The following is a 22,179-nucleotide window of genomic DNA, read 5'->3' as shown; positions in this document are numbered from 1 at the left end:
AATGTAACTATTAGTTATATTGTAGCTAGCTTAGGGTTTATTTTACAGGTATTTAGTTTTAAATAGTAATTTTTATTTAGATTTATTTTAATTATATTAAAGTTAGGGGGGTTAGGTTTAGGGGTTAATAACTTTAGTATAGAGGCGGCGGTGACGGGGGCGGCAGATTAGGGGTTAATAATATTTAACTAGTGTTTGCGATGCAGGAGTACGGCGATTTAGGGGTTAATATGTTTATTATAGTGGCGGCAATGTCGGGGGTGGCAGATTAGGGGTTAATAATGTTATTTTAGTGTTTGCGATGCAGGAGGGCCTCGGTTTAGGGGTTAATAGGTAGTTTATGGGTGTTAGTGTACTTTGTAACACTTTAGTTATGAGTTTTATGCTACAGCTTTGTAATGTAAAACCCATAACTAGTGACTTTCAATTTACGGTACAGATATTGTAGCTATAGGCTGTACTGCTCACTTTTTGGCCGGACAGGCAAACTCGTAATACCGGCGTTATGGAAGTCCCAATGAAAATGGACTTTTTAAAAAATGTGGTAGTTACGTTGCGTGAAGGCCAAAAAAGTGTGCGGTACACCTATACCTGCAAGACTTGTAATAGCAGCGATAGTGAAAAAGCAGCGTTATGAGGCTTTTCCACTCATAACGCAAAACTCGTAATCTAGCCGTGAGTCATTACCAGATGGTACAAGCACCTTACGCTCTCTGAGCAAGTGCTGTGTTTAAAATGCTGGTGCACGGTGCATACTTAAATACACATTTGAAACAGCTATAACTTTTATTAGAAGTATTTTTGCTAATGCATGTATAATACAAAATTGCTTCTGTTCAATACCAAAATGCACCCATGTGGTTTCCAATTTTGTCTGGAAAATCCCTTTAATCTCATGTCATGATTTATAGCAGCAGTTTCTTTAAGGGCTGAGCTTGTTCAATCACTTTATCTCTATTTTCAGTTACTCCAAACAAGGTTGGGTAAATTATCTCCATTATTATATATTAGTATAACTGAAAACGTATTTTAGTTCTACAGGAAATGACTGTCTCAGATACATTTCTTTTATAAAGCATAAAAGGGAACAAAAATCTTAAGCAACATACATCTTCCCAAATCTTTGGTATTTTATTCTAACTTTTTTCCCCCACATCCCATTCAAATTCATGAGGAATTCTCCATGTAATTTAGTTTTTTCCAATGGTATGATTACCTATCAAAGCATACAACTGAGTAGAATCCCTTTCTATATCAGCATTAAATATTGACCATGTGTTCTATAAGTATTTACATTACTTTCCAATTTACTTCTATTATCTAATTTGCTTCATTATCTTGGTATCTTTTCTTGAAAAGTATATCTAAGTAGGCTAAGGAGCAGCAATGCAGTACTGGGAGCTAGATGCTGATTGGTGGCTGTACATATACGCCTCTTGTCATTGCTCAGCTAGTTCCCAGTAGTGCATTGCAGCTCCTTCAACAAAGGATGAAAAAGAGAATGACACAAACTTGATACTAGAAATAAATTGGAAATTTGTTTAAAATTATATGTTCTAAACCATGAAAGAAACATTTTGGTTTTTGTGTACCTTTAAGATCTTCAAAACATTGCAATACTCATTTTTCAAAGAGGGGCACCAGTATATTAAGAATTACATTTAATATCATCCAAACATAGCATAAAGAGACAAGTTCAACCCCTCAGCATGACTTCTAACTACATGTAGAAATGAAATCATCATGACTTGATGCCTGGAATGTTAAAGGAATGTGAAACCTAAATGTAGCCACCAATCAGCAAGATCTACCCAGTGTTCTGAACCAAAAATGGGCTGGCTCCTGCTTTTTCAAATAAAGATACCAAGAGAATGAAGAAGACTTGATAATAGGAATAAATTAGAAAGTTGCTTAAAATTGCATGCTCTATCTGAATCATGAAGGAAAAAAATTGGGTTCACTATTCCTTTAACAAGATGTAAATCAGCATTGTCTTTACACAACACTCCACTTGTTATAATCTCAGCAATGTGAGAAAACAAATACAATTGTAAAACATCAGAAAAATGTTCAAAATGGTTTATGTGAATGTTTATAAAATATCTGCATGTCTTTTCTGTTATGTTAAACTCATCTCGCTGCTCAGGATGAAATGTTTGTCCGGGGGATGCTGTGGGCATTTCATTTCTAGAGGTCTGCTCAGGATTTTTCACCAACACCTCAGCCAGGAAAAACTTCATAAAGATTATTTCATACCTGACCAGGTTGTCTCATCTTTATTTTAATTTTATTTCTCTTTAACTATTTTGAAGTTTTCTTTTACGCACATGTCAGTTATTTTTTAAATTTGTTCTGTAAAGTTTTAAAGGGATAGAAAGGTCATAATTTAAACACCACACGTTTTCCGAGAGTCAGCGGTGGCTTGTATGACATAAATTAAGTCTTCACAGACACAAAACACACCACTGCCAGCTCTCTGAGCTTGAATACTGTAGCCACCAATCATCAAGCACAACCCAGGTGCTAAACCAAAAATTGTCCGGCTCCTATGCTTAGATTCCTGCTTTTCAAATAATGATAGCTAGAGAAAGAAGAAAAATTGATAAAAGGAAAGCTGCTTAAAATTACATGCTCTATCTGAATCATGAAAAAAAAAATGGGTTTTAAATCCCTTTAAGACAAACGTTTTATTGTATCTAGGCCAATTACATTTGTATCACTACATATAGGTGATACCAGAGAAAATTCTAATAAAGTTCTGAAAAAAATGTTGCTCTGTATAAGTGCTAAGTGGCACAGTTACAGTGATTCCTAATTATTTTATCTACCCATTTTTTTTTTAGCATTAATTTATATTAGTCATACATTATTCATTAACTCTATGATAGGTGGTGAATTTGGCAACTTGGATCTATCTACTTAGATCAATCACTTGAACTCATCTACTCCGTTCCTGTAGTTGTTAATAAGTTCATTAATTATAGTCAGTTCTAAATAAGCAGATAATGTAACAGTATTAAAAATCTCCCTACTCTGTCTCACACTATGGTCTAAAGGAAAAAACTTTAATTCTAAGATGTAAATCAGCCAATAGGAATGCAAGGGTACTCCTATATAAAAGGGGCACCTTTCATTCACTCTTCAGTGTACAGCTGGAGGCTGAATGAAGAGGGAGCGCCGTGTTGAAGATCACAAGAGGACCACCAATGTCGCCGCCGACATCGCCGCTGACCCCGCTGCCGACACCGAATGAAGATAGAAAAAGATTGACCAGCAAAGAAGATGGAGCACCCATCATCATCGGTTAGTCTTATTTATTTATTTTTTTGGGGGGGGGGATTTTATTTGGGCAGCAAAAGAGCTGAATGCCTTTTTCGGGGCAATGGGTAGTTTACGATTTTTTTTAGTTAGGGATTTTTTTTTATTTTGGGGGGTTGTAATGTTTGTGGGTAAGGGGCTGATTTAATAAGCAGCTGATGATTCTTTATCCACCCGTAGTTTCCGGATTGCCGAAAAAACTGCAGTTAAGCAGCGGTTGTAAGACCACTGCTCCTTAACTTGTCCGCCACCTTTTATGATCGGGATGATTAACACCCCCTGCCATCCGCCGGTTGGCCGTGAATGTGCAGGGGGCGGCATTGCACAAGCATTTAAAAAGAAATGCTTGTGCAATGTTAAATGCTAACAGTGTATTCCGTTGGCATTTAGCGATATCGGGCAGACATGGTTCGCTATAGCGAATCATGTCCGCCACCACATTTGGTAAATTGACCCCTTAGTGTTTGTTTTAAACAAAAGAGCTGATCGCTTTAGGGCAATGCCCTACAAAACGCCCTTTTAAGGGCTATTGGTACTTTATTTTTAGAATAGTTTTTTAAATTAGTATATTTATGGCTATTAGAATTTGGGTTAAGTTAGAGGGTGTTAGGTTAGGGGGTTTAAATGTTAGTTTATTACTGTGCTTTGTGGGTGGCTGGCGGTTTAGAAGTTAATAGTTTAGTTACTTTGCGTTGTGGGGGGATGGCGGATTAGGGGTTAATAGATTATTTAGATACTTTGCAATGTGGGGGGATGGAGGATTAGGGGTTAACAGTTTATTTAGGTACTTTGCGTTGTGTGTGGATAGCGGTTTAGGGGTTCATACATTATTTAGATACTTTACGATGTGGGGGATAGTGGATTAGGGGTTGACAGTTTATTTAGGTACTTTGCATTGTGGGGGTTTAGGGATTAATAGTATTGTTTAAGGTTGGAAATGTGGGGGGTGGCAGTTTTAGGGGTTAATAGTGTTATTTAGGGTTGGCAATGTGGGGGGATGGCGGTTTAGGGGTTAAAAGTGTAGTTTATGGGTGTATGTGTACTTTGAAATGTATTTTTGTTGTGTTTTGTGCAACTATTTAATTTCAGAACACAGTACTTAGATTGCGCTAAGATAGCGCAATCGCGATATCTCCCAACTTGTAATATCAGCGGAAGAAAAATGGATCGCAAAATCGTTATTGCGCTAGCGCGAAAACACTTGCGTGTAACTTGTTATCTAGCCCACTATGTTTTACTCCTACTTGCTCATGTTTTTTTTTTATAGTAAAAACAGATGAATTTAAGTAGAGACCAACAAGAACATACCTACAAATGTTTCCTGGCTAGGATCTGAGACTGAGAGGTTGTAGGCAGAGTTAGTGTGTCCCAGGGCAGAGACGTGCCACCTCAAGTGGAGTCAGTGTGAGGAGTCACAGGACATTTCTATGTAAGGTAGACAGGTATGAGGGAGAGTGAGGCAGATCTCCCACACTGGGACTATTACTTTAAATGCAGGATGGTTAGAACTCTGAATCCTGTGCTTGCAGAATCTTTGTCTTAGTAGATTCTGAGGAGCAACTTGAAAGCACATCACCTTGCTGTTATGCAGCTGCCCATGTTTTTATTTTATTTTTATTTTTTTATTGGTTTTATAGCATGTCCTTTATTTTTTAAAAGGTTTAAAACAATAATGTTTTGATAACTGATAAAACAGGTTAATTGCTGCACTGTATGTGGCTTTTAGAACAGGGTAATCATTGCTGTATATGATTGGTAGAAGGGAGTAACTGATGTTTTCGGTGACTCAAGCAGTAAAAAAAAATATAATTATTCAGCTGTGACAAATAAATATGGAGCAAGTACTAATATATGTAGTAAAACAACTTTGCTATATACTTCCGTCATTTACGTTGTCTCCTTTTCCCATAATTTAATCCTAAAAATTGTGGGCATTCCAATTTCAGTTAGAAGTGGAAGTGCAGACTCCTGATATATATTACACAAAGCAATTGGTTGCACAATCTAGTAGTGACCTATTTATAAGTGTCCCTATGTAACCTTAGCAGGCAAGGAATTACAAATATACATATGCATATTATACTCAGGCTAATCTTTGATTGAATACACAATTGTATCTAGCATTTATTTGGGAAATGATACTTATCAATGGATGATTAACCTGTGCACTTAGTGACCTCTAGTGGAAAAAAAGTAAAATAACACAATTTTTACTTGTTTTTACAGAATTATTATATACTAGCGATAAGCCTGCCCAGAGGGCAGTCTATGTTTAAACAATCCAAACCCCCAAGCTAATTTTACTAAAAATAAAAAATTTAAAATTACAGAAAAAAATAAATAAAACTAACCAAAATAAAAAAATTAAACCTAAACTAATACCCCTATAAAAATAAAAACACCCCCTAATCTAATACTAAACTACAAATAGAACTTAAAATAGCATTTTGTATGGCATTACCCTAAGTTAAACAGCTCTTTTACTTACAAAAATTACTAATTACCCCCTAACAGTAAACACCCCCCCCTCCCCACCAGTGTTCCCTCTTAGGCCAGTTTTGTGAGCGGCCCAGCAGTGAAATAGTTAGCGCAATCGGCAAACACTACACAATGCAGACTGCAAGGTGTGGTTCCTTTATTAACTGTTTCTCTGCTGGGCTGCTCACAAAACTGGCCTTAGAGGGAACATTGCCCCCACCCAACCAACCCCCCCAAAATAATAAACCTAACACTAAAACAAACTAAACTACCCATTTCCCTTTTAGGGCATTGCCCTTAAAAGGGCATTCAGCTCTTTTACTGCCCTTAAAAGGGCAATCAGCTCTTTTACAGCCCATTAAATCCCTAATCTTAAAAATGAAAAAACAAAGAGGCGGTGCGTAGCGGAGATGCAGAGCTGGCTTCCCCGATTGTATGGATCCTCAGCGGCAGTCCTCAACGGCGGCAGTCCTCGGCAGCAGCAGTGTTCCTAGGTGGTGTGAAGGCTCCTCTTCATCCAATGTCCATCTCACACTGAAGACTGAATGCAAGGTACCGCATTCAATTTGGGGAACCTTGCATTCCTATTGGCTGAAATATTCAAAATTTCAGCCAATAGGAATGCAAGGTACCCCAAGAAATATGGGGTACCTTGCATTCATTCTTCAGACGATCGCATGAAGAGGAACCTCCACTCCATTGAGGACCGCCGCTGAGGAGCCACGCATCGGGGAAGCCAGCTCCGCACCTCCCCTCCACGCCACCTTCACTCTGGATGAAGATAGAAGATTATGGAGCTGCCTTGAAGAAGACCTCCGCTGGACTTCAGAACGGTGAGTAGTAGTACCTATTTGGGGCTTAGTCTAAGGATTTTTTATTTTATTTTTAAGATTAGGGATTTAATGGGCTGTAATAGAGCTGATTGCCCTTTTAAGGGTAGTAAAAGAGCTAAATAGCCCTTTTAAGGGCAATGCCCATATTAATGCCCCTTTAGTGGCAATGGGTAATTTATTTTTTTTAGTGTTAGTTTTTTTTATTTTGGTGGGGGGGGTTTACTTTTAGGGGGGGACTTAGAATTTTTTAAATGTAAAAGAGCTGTTTGACTTAGGGCAACACCCTACAAAAGGCCCTTTTTAAGAGATATTAGTAGTGTAGTTTAGATTAGGGGGTGTTTTTATTATCATAAGGAGTAGGTTTAATTTTTTAATTTTTGATAATTTTGTTCATTTTTTTCCTGTAATTTTAGAGTTTTTTATTTTTGTAATTTTAGATTATTTTTTTATTGTAATTTAATTTTAGGTTTTATTATTTTAAAGGGACATGAAACCCATTTTTTTTCTTTCATGATTCAGATAGAGAATACAATTTTAAACAACTTTGTAATTTACTTCTATTATCTAATCTGTTTCATTCTCTTGGTATCATTTGCTGAAGGAGCAGCAATGCACTAATGGTTTCTAACTGAACTCATGAGTGAGCCAATCACAATCGAGATATATATGCAGCCACCAATCAACAGCTAGGACCTAGGTTATCTGCTGCTCATGTGCTTTCCTAGAGAAACCTTTCAGCAAAGGATAACAAGGGGAAGAAGAAAATTAAATAATAGAAGTAAATTGGAAAGTTGTTTAAAATGGTATTCTCTTTTTGAATCATGAAATAATTTTTTTTAGGTTTTATTATTTTAAGTGTAATTTAGTATTGCAGTTAATTTGTGGGGTGTTAGGGGGCTTAGTAATTAAATTAGTTATTTGTGTTGTGGTGGGTTGGTGGATTAGGAGTTAATAGGTTAAATAGGTTTATTGCGATGTGGGGGTTTGGCAGTTTAGGGGTTAATAGGTTAATTATGTTTATTGTGATATGGGGGTTTGTTGGTTTAGGAGTTATTAGGTTTATTGCGATGTGGGGGTTTGTTGGTTTAGGGGTTAAAAGGTAAATTAGGTTTATTACGATGTGGGGGTTTGTCGGTTTAGGGCTTAATAGGTTAATTAGGTTTATTGTGATGTGGGAGGTTGGCGGTTTAGGGGTTAATATTTTAATTATGTTTTTTGCATATTAGGGGTTAATTACTTTATTATTTTGCGATGTGGGGTTGGCGGTTTCAGTGTTTGTTAATACTTTGTGCGGGAGGTTAGATTTTATTTTTCTTGCGGGCGGTTATGTGTTTTTTCGTTGTTTCGTGCAAGCAGTTGTTTTTTTTTTGTTTGTTTTTTAAGGCTTCGTTGGCCTACGCTGCATCCAGGTGGATTCCGAAAATAGCAGTGGATACTTTCACCACGCTGCCATTTTCAGAATCCACCGGGATGCACCTTTGCTGCATCCTGGTGGATTCTTTTGGCTGCCAACATTCTTTTGGTTGCCTCACACAGCCAACATTCCTTTGAGGATGCGTGCGCAACTAGCGACAACGACGGACGCGTTACAAACAAGATTATAGTATAGACTAGGACACAATGAAAATTGATTACTTTTTGTTTATAATGTTCATTTAGTATGTGATGCACTTTGTAAAAACACATTCACTATTATTTCACAATCACCTCTTTTTACTCAGTATATTTAAATACATGTCTTCCCATACATGTACTAACACAGGCCTAGATTACGAGTTGTGCGTTAGGGTTAAAAAGCAGCGTTGGCCGGTCCCAACGCTGCTTTTTAACGCCCGCTGGTATTACGAGTCTTGCAGGTACAGGTGTACCGCTCACTTTTTTGGCAAGACTCGAAAATACCGCAAATCCACTTACGTCAATGGCATATCCTATATTTTCAATGGGACTTGCATAGCGCCGGTATTACGAGTCTGACCAAAAGTGAGCGGTAGACCCTCTCCTGTCAAGCCTGGTACCGCATTTAAAAGTCAGTAGTTAAGAGTTTTACACTACAACGCCGTAGCATAAAACTCTTAACTAAAGTGCTAAAAAGTACACTAACACCCATAAACTACCTATTAACCCCTAAACCGAGGCCCCCCACATCGCAAACACTAAAATAAATATTTTAACCCCTTATCTGCCGAACCGGACATCGCCACCACTATAATAAATATATTAACCCCTAAACCGCCGCACTCCCGCATCGCAAAACTAGTTAAATATTAACCCCTAATCTGCCGTCCCTAACATCGCTGCCACCTACCTACATTTATTAACCCCTAATCTGCCGCCCCCAACGTCGCCGCCTCTATATTAAATGTATTAACCACTAAACTTAAGTTTAACCCTAACCCCCCTAACTTAAATATAGTGGCGGCGACGTTGGGGGCTGGTATTACGAGTCTTGGGTGTACCGCTCACTTTTTTGGCAAGACTCGAAAATAACGCAAATCCACTTACGTCAATGGCATATCCTATATTTTCAATGGGACTTGCATAGCGCCGGTATTACGAGTCTGACCAAAAGTGAGCGGTAGACCCTCTCCTGTCAAGCCTGGTACCGCATTTAAAAGTCAGTAGTTAAGAGTTTTACACTACAACGCCGTAGCATAAAACTCTTAACTAAAGTGCTAAAAAGTACACTAACACCCATAAACTACCTATTAACCACTAAACCGAGGCCCCCCCACATCGCAAACACTAAAATAAATATTTTAACCCATAATCTGCCGAACCGGACATCGCCACCACTATAATAAATATATTAACCCCTAAACCGCTGCACCCCCACATCGCAAACACTAGTTAAATATTAACCCCTAATCTGCCGTCCCTAACATCGCCGCCACCTACCTACATTTATTAACCCCTAATCTGCCGCCCCCAACGTCACCGCCACTATATTAAATGTATTAACCCCTAAACCTAAGTTTAACCCTAACCCCCCTAACTTAAATATAATTACAATAAATCTAAATAAAATTACTACAATTAACTAAATAATTCCTATTTAAAACTAAATACTTACCTATAAAATAAACCCTAAGCTAGCTACTATGTAACTAATAGTTACATTGTATCTAGCTTAGGGTTTATTTTTATTTTACAGGAAACTTTGTATTTAACTCGGTAGAATAGTTATAAAATAGTTATTAACTATTTAAGAACTATCTAGTTAAAATAAAGACAAATTTACCTGTAAAATAAAACCTAACCTAAGTTACAATTACACCTAACACTACACTATAATTAAATAAATTATCTAAATTAAATACAAATAATTACAATTAAATAAAATTATCTAAAGTAGAACCCCCCCCCCACTAAATTACAGAAAATAATAAAGAAATTATAAGATTTTTAAACTAATTACACATAATCTAATCCCCCTAACAAAATAAAAAAGCCTCCCCAAAATAAAAAAAACCTACCCTACACTAAATTACAAATAGCCCTTAAAGGGCCTTTTGCAGGGCATTGCCCCAAAGTAATCAGCTCCTTTACCTGTAAAAAAAAGTACAAATACCCCCCCAACATTAAAACCCACCACCCACACAACCAACCCTACTCTAAAACCCACCCAATACCCCCTTAAAAAAACCTAACACTAACCCCCTGAAGATCACCTTACCGAGAGACGTCTTCACCCAACCGGGCCGAATTCCTCAACGAAGCCGGGAGAAGTCTTCATCCAACCGGGCAGAAGTGGTCCTCCAGACGGGCAGAAGTCTACATCCAGACGGCTTCTATCTTCATCCATCCCACGCGGAGCGGGTCCATCTTCAAGACATCCGACGTGGAGCATCCTCTTCTTTCCACAGCCGACGACTGAATGAAGGTTCCTTTAAATGATGTCATCCAAGATGACGTCCCTTCAATTCTGATTGGCTGATAGAATTCTATCAGCCAATCGGAATTAAGGTAGAAAAAATCCTATTGACTGATGCAATCAGCCAATAGGATTAAAGTTCAATCCTACTGGCTGATCCAATCAGCCAATAGGATTGAGCTGGCATTCTATTGGCTGTTCCAATCAGCCAATAGAATGTCAGTTCAATCCTATTGGCTGATTGCATCAGCCAATACGATTTTTTCTACCTTAATTCCGATTGGCTGATAGAATTCTATTAGCCAATCGGAATTGAGGGGACGCCATCTTGGATGACGTCATTTAAAGGAACCTTCATTCAGTCGTCGGCCGTGGAAAGAAGAGGATGCTCCGCGTCGGATGTCTTGAAGATGGATCCGCTCCGCGCCGGATGGATGAAGATAGAAGATGCCGTCTGGATGAAGACTTCTGCCCGTCTGGAGGACCACTTCTGCCTGGTTGGGTGAAGATGTCTCCCGGTAAAGTGATCTTCAAGGGGTTAGTGTTAGGTTTTTTTAAAGGGGATATTGGGTGGGTTTTAGAGTAGGGTTGGTTGTGTGGGTGGTGAGTTTTAATGTTGGGGGGGGATTGTAAAAAAAAATTTCAGGTAAAAGAGCTGATTACTTTGGGGCAATGCCCCGCAAAAGGCCCTTTTAAGGGCTATTTGTAATTTTGGGGGGGGGGCTTTTTTTATTTTGTTAGGGGCATTAGATTAGGTGTAATTAGTTTAAAAATCTTGTAATTTCTTTATTATTTTCTGTAATTTAGTGTTGTTGTTTTTTGTACTTTAGATCATTTTATTTAATTGTAATTAGTTGTATTTAATTTAGGTAATTAATTTAATTGTAGTGTAGTGTTAGGTGTAATTGTAACTTAGGCTAGGTTTTTTTTTACAGGTATATTTGTCTTTATTTTAACTAGGTAGTTATTAAATAGTTAATAACTATTTAATAACTATTCTACCTAGTTAAAATAAATACAAACTTGCCTGTAAAATAAAAATAAACCCTAAGATAGCTACAAGGTAACTATTAGTTATATTGTAGCTATCTTAGGGTTTATTTTATAGGTAAGTATTTCGTTTTAAATAGGAATTATTTAGTTAATAATAGTAAATTTATTTAGATTTATTTAAATTATATTTAAGTTAGGGGGGGTTAGGGTTAGACTTAGGTTTAGGGGTTAATATGTTTATTATAGTGGCAGCGACGTTGGGGGCGGCAGATTAGGGGTTAATAAACGTAGTTAGGTTGCGGCGACATTGGGGCGGAAGATTAGGGGTTAATAAATATAATGTAGATGTCGGCAATGTTGGGGGCAGCAGATTAGGGGTTCATAAGTATAATGTAGGTGGCGACGGTGTCCAGAGCGGCAGATTAGGGGTTAATAATATAATGTAGGTGTCAGCGATGTCAGGGGTGGCAGATTAGGGGTTAATAAGTGTAAGATTAGGGGTGTTTAGACTCGGGTTTCATGTTAGGGTGTTAGGTGTAGACATAAATGTATTTCCCCATAGGAATCAATGGGGCTGCGTTAGGAGCTAAAAACTGCTTTTTTGCAGGTGTTAGTTTTTTTTTTCAGCCAGCTCTCCCCGTTGATACCTATGGGGAAATCGTGCACAAGCACTTTTTACCAGCTCACCGCTAACGTAAGCAGCGCTGATATTGAGGTGAGATGTGGAGCAAAATTTTGCTCTTCGCTCACTTTTTTGCGGTTAACGCCGGGTTTCTAAAAACCCGTAATACCAGCGCTGTCTGTAAGTGAGCGGTGAGCATAAATTGCTCATTAGCACCGCACAGCCTCTAACGCAAAACTCGTAATCTAGGCGACAGTATTTCTCAACTGCGGTCCTCAAGTACCCCGAACAAAATATATCCTATACCTTTAAATCCACTAAATAAAATACTCTATAGATGTAGAGTTACTATTACAGGTTGTAGGTGCTGTGTATTAATGCTAGAGACCAAGGTATTTAGGAGTGGTAGAGAACCACCTCCTGGACAGAATACACTTATAGCACTCTAGGTATAGAGAGAGTTGTTTAACTGAACAGTTTATTAGAGTCAACAACTTAACATGAATTATTGAAGATGAGGTGCAATTGCTAAAACTTTGCTTTTATTAAATTATAAATAAAATAGGAAAATACACACTTTAAAAACACTTTTTAGTAAAGTATATATTGCAGGTGAAGTGAGTTGCCTTAGGCTTGGAGCTGAATAAAAAATTACCAGCAATAACAGTATATAGCTGGTTAACTATAATCCAGTAAAATCTGATGTGCAATCTGTAACACCACTAGTTCCAATTTTGAACTTAATAATAAATCATTCTCATAACAGCATATGGCCCGAGGTCTCAATTGTGTGAATAAGCTTCATAGTAAAGTAATTGGAACCATTAATACTACTGTTATATTAGGAATGTCTTAAGTTACTGATACAATATCAGTAGTGGAATTGCCAGATACATAGTAATATACAGTATATCACAAGAGGGACTATATGTGATATGTAATTTCGTTCATAAAGTGTATCATGGTGCCACAATAATAAATCTTGCAAGTAATATTAATGCAGTGTTACCAGAAATATAGCACACATCATAATACCCAAGTAATTAAGTGATTCCTCGAGCAGCTACATGAATCAATGAATCAAAGTTAATACAGCTGAACGCTCCACCTAATACCGAAGTTAATAAACCACAGAAAGTAGCCTATGGCAATCTAAACACAGGAGCACCTTGGAATCCTCACCAGTACCCTATCGTCCCTAACATATTTCGCCGTAACTGGCTTTGTCAAAAGTATGCGCGACGCGGGTTATGTCGGCTTATATAGCGTCAGAGTTGGGTCATGCCCCCATCTTCTGCGTCACTCGTGGACAAGCAATCCATTGGATATCTTAGCCATCCTGATTGACACAGCGTTGGGGCAAATCGCTATGAGAGTGATACACTGATATATCATAATCTGCAACATTATTGCAGGGGGAATCAGTTGTTCTAACTAACATTAGCATCAAAACAATAACCTTAATTGTAGATGGTAAATTGCATAGTAAGTATGTTACCAGATTATCAGGTATATCCCCTGATAGATCGCCAGGTATCTAATGTCGAGTCCAAAGTATTTATATACTCAACCATAAAGGGAAAAGATGTATTAAATATATACAAATTCAACTAGCAAGAGAATAATGATGAACAACATTATAGGTTCACCTTTAATAATATTAAACGTGTGTTGCATGAAGGATGTTTGTGAAGATTAACGTGTTCATATGATCATGTTCAGAAGCTGTGTTATGTGTATGTGAAGGTACTAGAATAAGAGGACCTGACACAACCCTCACGATATTCCATTTAAAGAAATAATGTGAAACCTTGTGAATATGTGAATATTGCATATTATGGTGATAACCAAAATAACATAGTTAAAATAAAAAATTGTGGTGTAAGAAGTAAGGAAGTACATTAACAACCTGATTAGTGTACAAGGTAAGTGCAAAACATATATTTTCCAAGTTTGTAAGTAATAAACAGATCTATGGCATTATTAAACCATTTTTCAAATTCACTAATGAGTATTATAAATGAATCCCACATTTGAGATCTCCTCTAGATACTTTTTATATTAGTTTTATGGATTGTGACCTTCAATCTTAGAAACATCAATTAGAATATATACCTTTGATAATTTGATGTTAAGGGTGATAGCAGATTAAATTCTTATTTTATTGTTTACATACGTCTGATAATAACGGTATGTTGCTTGTAAATATGGACTATTAGGATGAAATTCATGTTAGCACAGATATAGTCGTCCATATTTACTAGTGCTGGCTTATGAAAAAATGCTTATGAATAGGAGGGATCATGTAACATAAATTAGAGAAAAGGGCTGAAATTATTTTGTTCATTTAAACCAAAAAGATGTATTGTGTTCAGTAGAAAAATCCACCTACTTTCAGCTCGTACAAAGATTTTCTCTAAATCGCCACCCCTTACATTAATTTTTGCTTTCTGAATGCCGTAGCATTTCAGATCCAATTGTTTGGAATTGTGTTTATTCTAAAAATGTCGAGCTACCGTTGTGAGTTGTTTTCCTGCTTCTAGATCTTTTTGAAATATTTTTAATGTTTCTCAGATGTTCCTTTAATATTGTTCTTAGTTTTCTGGTCATCATGCCAACAAAGATTTTATCACATTTGCATTTTAAAGCATAGACGACTCCCTCTGACAGTTTATATGGGCATTCATTTTATGGCATGTGTTAAAGCAATCACGTACTTCATGTAGTTTGAGCACGAAACTGCAGGTGCTGCAGGTTCCACATTTGAATGAACCATGTGTAACTGCAGTGATTGTTTTTGGACCCTCTTGGTGGCTAGGGCTCACCAGATCTTTTAAGTTTTGTGTTCTTCTGAACCCTTTGTGTACTTTATCCCCCAGAGTAAGTGATAAGATTGGATCAGATTTGAGTATTTACCATTTACCCTGTAGGATGTTCACAATTTGTTGGCTTGCTGGATTCTAGGTTTAAATGAACCTGATCTGTTCTTGGGGGGATTTGTTCTTTTTCTTTAGTAATCCATGTCTGGTGGTAGTTCTTGCTCGTTGTTCTGCTTTTGTAATAGCTTATTTACTATATCCTCTTAGTAACAGTCTTTCTGTAAGTTCTTTTGCTCTTCATGTATAATTTTCATCTGTAGAGCAGTTTCTTTTCTTGCGCAAAAATTCACCTGTGGGTAAAGACCTGATCGTATTAGGAGCATGTGCGCTCGGGCTGTGTAATATTCTGTTTGTAGCTGTCTTTTTTCTGTGTACATCTATAGTCAAAATGCCTTCTGTAGTTTTGCTGATTCAGAGATCTAAGAAGTTAATAGATTGCTGGTTTGCTTCATACGTTAGTTTTAAATTCAGATTGTTGGAATTCAAAATACTCAAAAAAAGATCTAGTTCAGACTTGGTACCTTCCCAAAGAAAGAGCACATCATCGATATACCGCATCCATAGGGGAATTTTATTCAAGAATTCTGAGTTAGTATCTGAGAATACATATTCATGCTCCCACCAACCCAAACAGAGGTTCACGTAGGTGGGAGCACATGCTGTGTCCATGGCAGTACTTCTCTTTTGCAGATAGAAACAGTTATTAAATGTAATGAAGTTATGATTGAGAACGAAACTCAGTAGTTGTAATATGAATTCATCATGCTGGGGGTCTTCTTCTGATCCTGTTGATAGAAACCATTTAATTGCTTTTAATTCTATATTGTGATTAATACATGTGTACAGAAGTTCTACATCTGCTGTGACCAGCCATGCTGTTTGAGTGAGATGTATATTCTCCAATTGGATTAAAACATCAGTTGTATATAAGAGGATAATTGGGAGAGGTAATTTCTTAGTCTAAAGTCTACGTATTGACTTGCCTTCTCTGTGAGACTGTTTATGCCTGAAACAATCAGACGTCCAGGGGGATGATGTTTGTTTTTGTGAAGCTTTGGAATTAGGTAAAAAGTGGCTACCGTTGGGTTAGTCACTTTCAAAAATTCTTTAGTAGTGATTATTTTATCATAGTCGGCCTTGTTAATAAGACACATGTATTTCTGCAAAAATTCTTGTGAAGGATTGTATCCCATTTTTAGATAGCAGGACATGTCTCTAAGTTGCTTATCTGTTTCTTTGCGGTACATGTACAAAGGCCACACAACTATGTTTCCCCCTTTGTCTGAATTCCTTATGATGACATCTTTCCATGTTTTCATATCTTTCAGTGCTCTTTGTTCATTTTGTTGAGTGGTTTTATTAGGTAGTTGAAGTATTTTTCCACAAACCAATTCATTGAACACCTCAAGTTGTGGACATTGATTACGTTTAGGCATGAATGTAGATTTGTTTTGATTTTATCTCTCCATAGTAGTTGCTTTTGGTAATGCATTGGGCTGTTTATTTTCCTGTAATAAAGTATCTAGTATTTCTAGAGTATTTCTCTCTTCATCACTCCAAATATCGGTTAATGGTTGTTCAGGAGTAGCGTTTGTTTTTTGTTGTAGAATCTTTTAAGTGCAATTTTTCTGATGAATAATTGAACATCTTTAATGGTTTCAAACTTGTCTAAATAGGGAGTAGGGCAGAAGGACATCCTCTTTTATAATACTTGTGTGTGATCATCTGATAGCATTTTATTGGATAGATTTATTCTTATTGATTCAATTTCATTTGAGAGAAGGGGCTTGGAGCTCTTTGGTATGGTTTCCAACCTTTTTTGTTGGGTTTGTTGTGTGATTTGCTTTTGTTTTTTTGGCTTTCCCCTGCCTCTTCTGGTGTGTTTATTGGAGGAGAGGCACTTGCTTCTAAAAAATCCTTCCTTTTACCTTGTGTTATTCTAATATGACTATCAGAATTAGATGTTTGAGGTTCTGAATCTGACTCTTGGATCTCAGATTCTTCCCCTTCAGTATCTGAAATGTCACTTTGAATGACATTCACTCTGGATTGGGCTCTCTTTATTAAGGTTGGATCTCTTTTTCCACTTATGTACCCTTTTATTTGCATAATCATTTTTATCTCTACTGAGTTTCCCTTGTTTGTTTTGTTTTATTTCATTCTCATATTTATCCAACTCTTGTTGGTATTGTTTGTATGTCTGCTCAAATTCTTTAAGAGATTTAAATTGCTGTAATTGGGTATTTAATTCCTGAACTTTAGTTTCCAATAGTTCGTTTTCTGCTTTATCATGCTTGATTAGAATTTTCATAAGTTTTACTGAGCACTCAGATAGTGCCTCTTCCCATTCAATGTTGTGATCTGGATTTAAAAAAAGAATGTTTAATAATTCCTTAGATCTGGTTATTACTTACAAACTTAGCAAATATATGTTTTGCACTTACCCTGTACACTAATCAGGTTGTCAATGTACTTCCTTACTTCTTTCACCACAATTTTTTCTTTTAACTATGAATACACACTATATCCATCACAAACGACCCAATTGATACTTTGTCTGCCTTAGCCTGATGAAACGGCCACTGGTTGGCTGAGAAACGCATTGCTAATATTCTTAACCTTTTAATTAAAGTAAGTTTGACAATTTACCACTTGCTGCCTGCTTGTTATCTACCATTTATACCATAATTCGTTTTTTGGACCACTGAGAGCTCCTGAATGCCAGTGACTAAGTCTACTTGGTGACCCTATTGATCCCAGCTTGCCTCTGTAGAACCAAGGGAGGTGTTCCATCAAATGTGAGTGCATTTCATATATATTTGCTATTCAGTTGTATCAGCAATACTAGGCCATATAGGCATCCCCTTGTGCTTTGTATTGTCCTCTACAGATTACCACATACCCATCGGTGGTCAGTCTTCTGGGTGACTGCTATTGACCCCAGATTGCTCCATCTACACCACTAGGGGTGTCATATCTCATGTGAGTGTATTCTACCTTGTATTCCAAATACTTCCAACAATATTGGGCCATGTGACACTTCTGTCCTCTTCTTTTTACTGCCAATAATGTGTGCAGGCTGTAGAAGGGTTACTGCAAGACCTCACAAGTAATAGCTGAGTACAAGGAAACAGTTGCACCACTTGTAATTTCCAAAGTCTTTATTCCATGTTAAAAATGGGAGCAAACAGCGGGTAAAAGGAACAACGTTTCAGGCTATACACCCTTAATCATGAACACGTTATCACCATAATATGCAATATTCACATATTCACAAGTTTTCACGTTATTTGTTTAAATGGACTATCGTGAGGGTTGTGTCAGGTCCTCTTATTCTAGTACCTTCACATACACATAACACAGTTTCTGAACATGATCATATGAACACGTTAATCTTCACAAATATCCTTCACGCACCACACGTTTAATATTATTAAAGGTGAACCTATAGTGTTGTTCATCATTATTCTCATGCAAGATGAATTTGTATATATTTAATACATCTATTCCATTTATGGTTGAGTATATAAATACTTTAGACTAGACATTAGATACCTGGTGATCTATCAGGGGATATACCTGATAATCTGGTAACATACTTACTATGCAATTTACCATCTACAATTAAGGTTATTGTTTCGATGCTTATGTTCCCCCTGCAATAATGTTGCCGATTATGATATATCAGTGTATCACTCTCATAGCGATTTGCCCCAACGCTGTGTCAATTAGGCTGGCTACAATATCTAATGGATTGCTTGTCCACGAGTGACGCTAAAGATGGGGTGTGACCTAACTCTGACGCTATATAAGCCAACATAACCCTCGGCTCGCATACCTTTGACAAAGCCGATTACTGTGTTTTAGATTGTCTTAGGCTACTTTCTATGGTTTATTAACTTACGGCTAGATTTAGAGTTCTGCGGCCAAAGGGGTGCGTTAGCTACGCATGCTTTTTTTCCCCCACACCTTTTAAATACCGCTAGTATTTAGAGTTCACAGAAGGGCTGCGTTAGGCTCCAAAAAAGGAGCGTAGAGCATAATTTACTGCCACTGCAACTCTCGATACCAGCGGTGCTTACGGACGCGGCCAGCTTCAAAAACATGCTCGTGCACGATATCCCCATAGGAAACAATGGGGCATTTTGAGCTGAAAAAAAGCAGCGTTCAGCTCTTAACGCAGCCCCATTGTTTTCTATGGGGAAACACTTCCTAAGTCTGCACCTAACACCCTAACATGTACCCCGAGTCTAAACACCCCTAACCTTACACTTATTAACCCCTAATCTGCCGCCCCCGCTATCGCTGACCCCTGCATATTATTATTAACCCCTAATCTGCCGCTCCGGACACCGCCACAACCTACATTATCCCTATGTACCCCTAATCTGCTGCCCCTAACACCGCCGACCCCTATATTATATTTATTAACCCCTAATCTGCCGCCCCCTGCATATTATTATTAACCCCTAATCTGCCGCTCCGTACACCGCCGCAACCTACATTATCCCTATGTACCCCTAATCTGCTGCCCCTAACACCGCCGACCCCTATATTATATTTATTAACCCCTAATCTGCCGCCCCCAACGTCGCCTCCACCTACCTACAATAATTAACCCCTAATCTGCCGACCGGACCTCACCGCTACTATAATAAATGTATTAACCCCTAAAGCTAAGTCTTACCCTAACACTAACACCCCCCTAAGTTAAATATAATTTAAATCTAACGAAATAAATGAACTCTTATTAAATAAATTATTCCTATTTAAAGCTAAATACTTACCTGTAAAATAAACCCTTATATAGCTACAATATAAATTATAATTATATTGTAGCTATTTAAGGATTAATATTTATTTTACAGGCAACTTTGTATTTATTTTAACCAGGTACAATAACTATTAAATAGTTAAGAACTATTTAATAGTTACCTAGTTAAAATAATTACAAAATTACCTGTAAAATAAATCCTAACCTAAGTTACAATTAAACCTAACACTACACTATCAATAAATTAATTAAATAAAATACCTACAATTATCTACAATTAAACCTAACACTACACTATCAATAAATTAATTAAATACAATACCTACAAATAAATACAATGAAATAAACTAACTAAAGTACAACAAATAAAAAAGAACTAAGTTACAAAAAAGAAAAAAATATTTACAAACATTAGAAAAATATTACAACAATTTTGAACTAATTACACCTACTCTAAGCCCCCTAATAAAATAACAAAGACCCCCAAAATAAAAAATGCCCTACCCTATTCTAAAATTAAAATAGAAAAGCTCTTTTACCTTACCAGCCCTGAAAAGGGCCCTTTGCGGGGCATGCCCCAAAGAATTCAGCTCTTTTGCCTGTAAAAAAAAACATACAATACCCCCCCCCAACATTACAACCCACCACCCACATACCCCTAATCTAACCCAAACCCCCCTTAAATAAACCTAACACTAAGCCCCTGAAGATCTCCCTACCATGTCTTCACCACGCCGGGTTCACCGATCGATCCAGAAGAGCCTCCGATGTCTTGATCCAAGCCCAAGCGGGGGGCTGAAGATGTCCATGATCCGGCTGAAGTCTTCATCCAAGCGGGAGCTGAAGAGGTCCATGATCCGACTGAAGTCTTCTATCAAGTGGCATCTTCAATCTTCTTTCTTCCGGATCCATGTAGTTCATCCCGCCGACGCGGAACATCCATCTTCATCGACGACTTCCCGACGAGTGACGGTTCCTTTAAGGGACGTCATCCAAGATGGCGTCCCTCGAATTCCGATTGGCTGATAGGATTCTATCAGCCAATCGGAATTAAGGTAGGAAAATTCAAGTTCAATCCGATTGGCCGATCCGATCAGCCAATCAGATTGAGCTCGCATTCTATTGGTTGATCGGAACAGCCAATAGAATACGAGCTCAATCTGATTGGCTGATTGGATCAGCCAATCGGATTGAACTTGAATCTGATTGGCTGATTCCATCAGCCAATCAGAATTTTCCTACCTTAATTCCGATTGGCCAATCGGAATTCGAGGGACGCCATCTTGGATGACGTCCCTTAAAGGAACCGTCATTCGTTGTCTAGTCGTCGGAAGAAGAGGATGGATCCGCGCTGGAGGTCTTGAAGATCAGCCGGTCATCATCAGATGGAAGAACATAGAAGATGCGGCTTGGATGAAGATGTTTGCCGCTCCGGATGTCCTCTTCTGCCCGCTTGGATCAAGACTTCAGCCGGAGGATGGATGTCTTCAGCCCCCCGCTTGGGCTTGGATCAAGACATCGGAGCCTGGAGGGATCGCTGATACCCTGTGTGGTGAAGATAAGGTAGGAAGATCTTCAGGGGCTTAGTGTTAGGTTTATTTAAGGGGGGTTTGGGTTAGATTAGGGGTATGTGGGTGGTGGGTTGTAATGTTGGGGGGGTATTGTATGTTTTTTTTTCCAGGCAAAAGAGCTGAATTCTTTGGGGCATGCCCCGCAAATGGCCCTTTTAAGGGCTGGTAAGGTAAAAGAGCTTTTCTATTTTAATTTTAGAATAGGGTAGGGCATTTTTTTATTTTGTGGGTCTTTGTTATTTTATTAGGGGGCTTAGAGTAGGTGTACTTAGTTTAAAATTGTTGTAATCTTTTTCTAATGTTTGTAAATATTTTTTTATTTTTTGTAACTTAGTTCTTTTTAATTTGTTGTACTTTAGTTTATTTAATTGTATTTAATTGTAGGTATTGTATTTAATTAATTTATTGATAGTGTAGTGTTAGGTTTAATTGTAGATAATTGTAGGTATTTTATTTAATTAATTGATTGCTAGTGTAGTGTTAGGTTTAATTGTAACTTAGGTTAGGATTTATTTTACAGGTAATTTTGTAATTTTAACTAGGTAGCTATTAAATAGTTATTAACTATTTAATAGCTATTGTACCTGGTTAATATAATTACAAAGTTGCCTGTAAAATAAATATTAATCCTAAAATAGCTACAATATAATTATTATTTATATTGTAGCTATATTAGGGTTTATTTTACAGGTAAGTATTTAGCTTTAAATAGGAATAATTTATTTAATAAGAGTTAATTTATTTCGTTAGATTTAAATTGTATTTAACTTAGGGGGGTGTTAGTGTTAGGGTTAGACTTAGCTTTAGGGGTTAATACATTTATTATAGTAGCGGTGAGGT

This window comes from Bombina bombina, chromosome 2, assembly GCF_027579735.1.
Source record: "Bombina bombina isolate aBomBom1 chromosome 2, aBomBom1.pri, whole genome shotgun sequence".
Lineage (NCBI taxonomy): Eukaryota > Metazoa > Chordata > Amphibia > Anura > Bombinatoridae > Bombina > Bombina bombina.
This window is presented reverse-complemented; position numbering follows the sequence as displayed.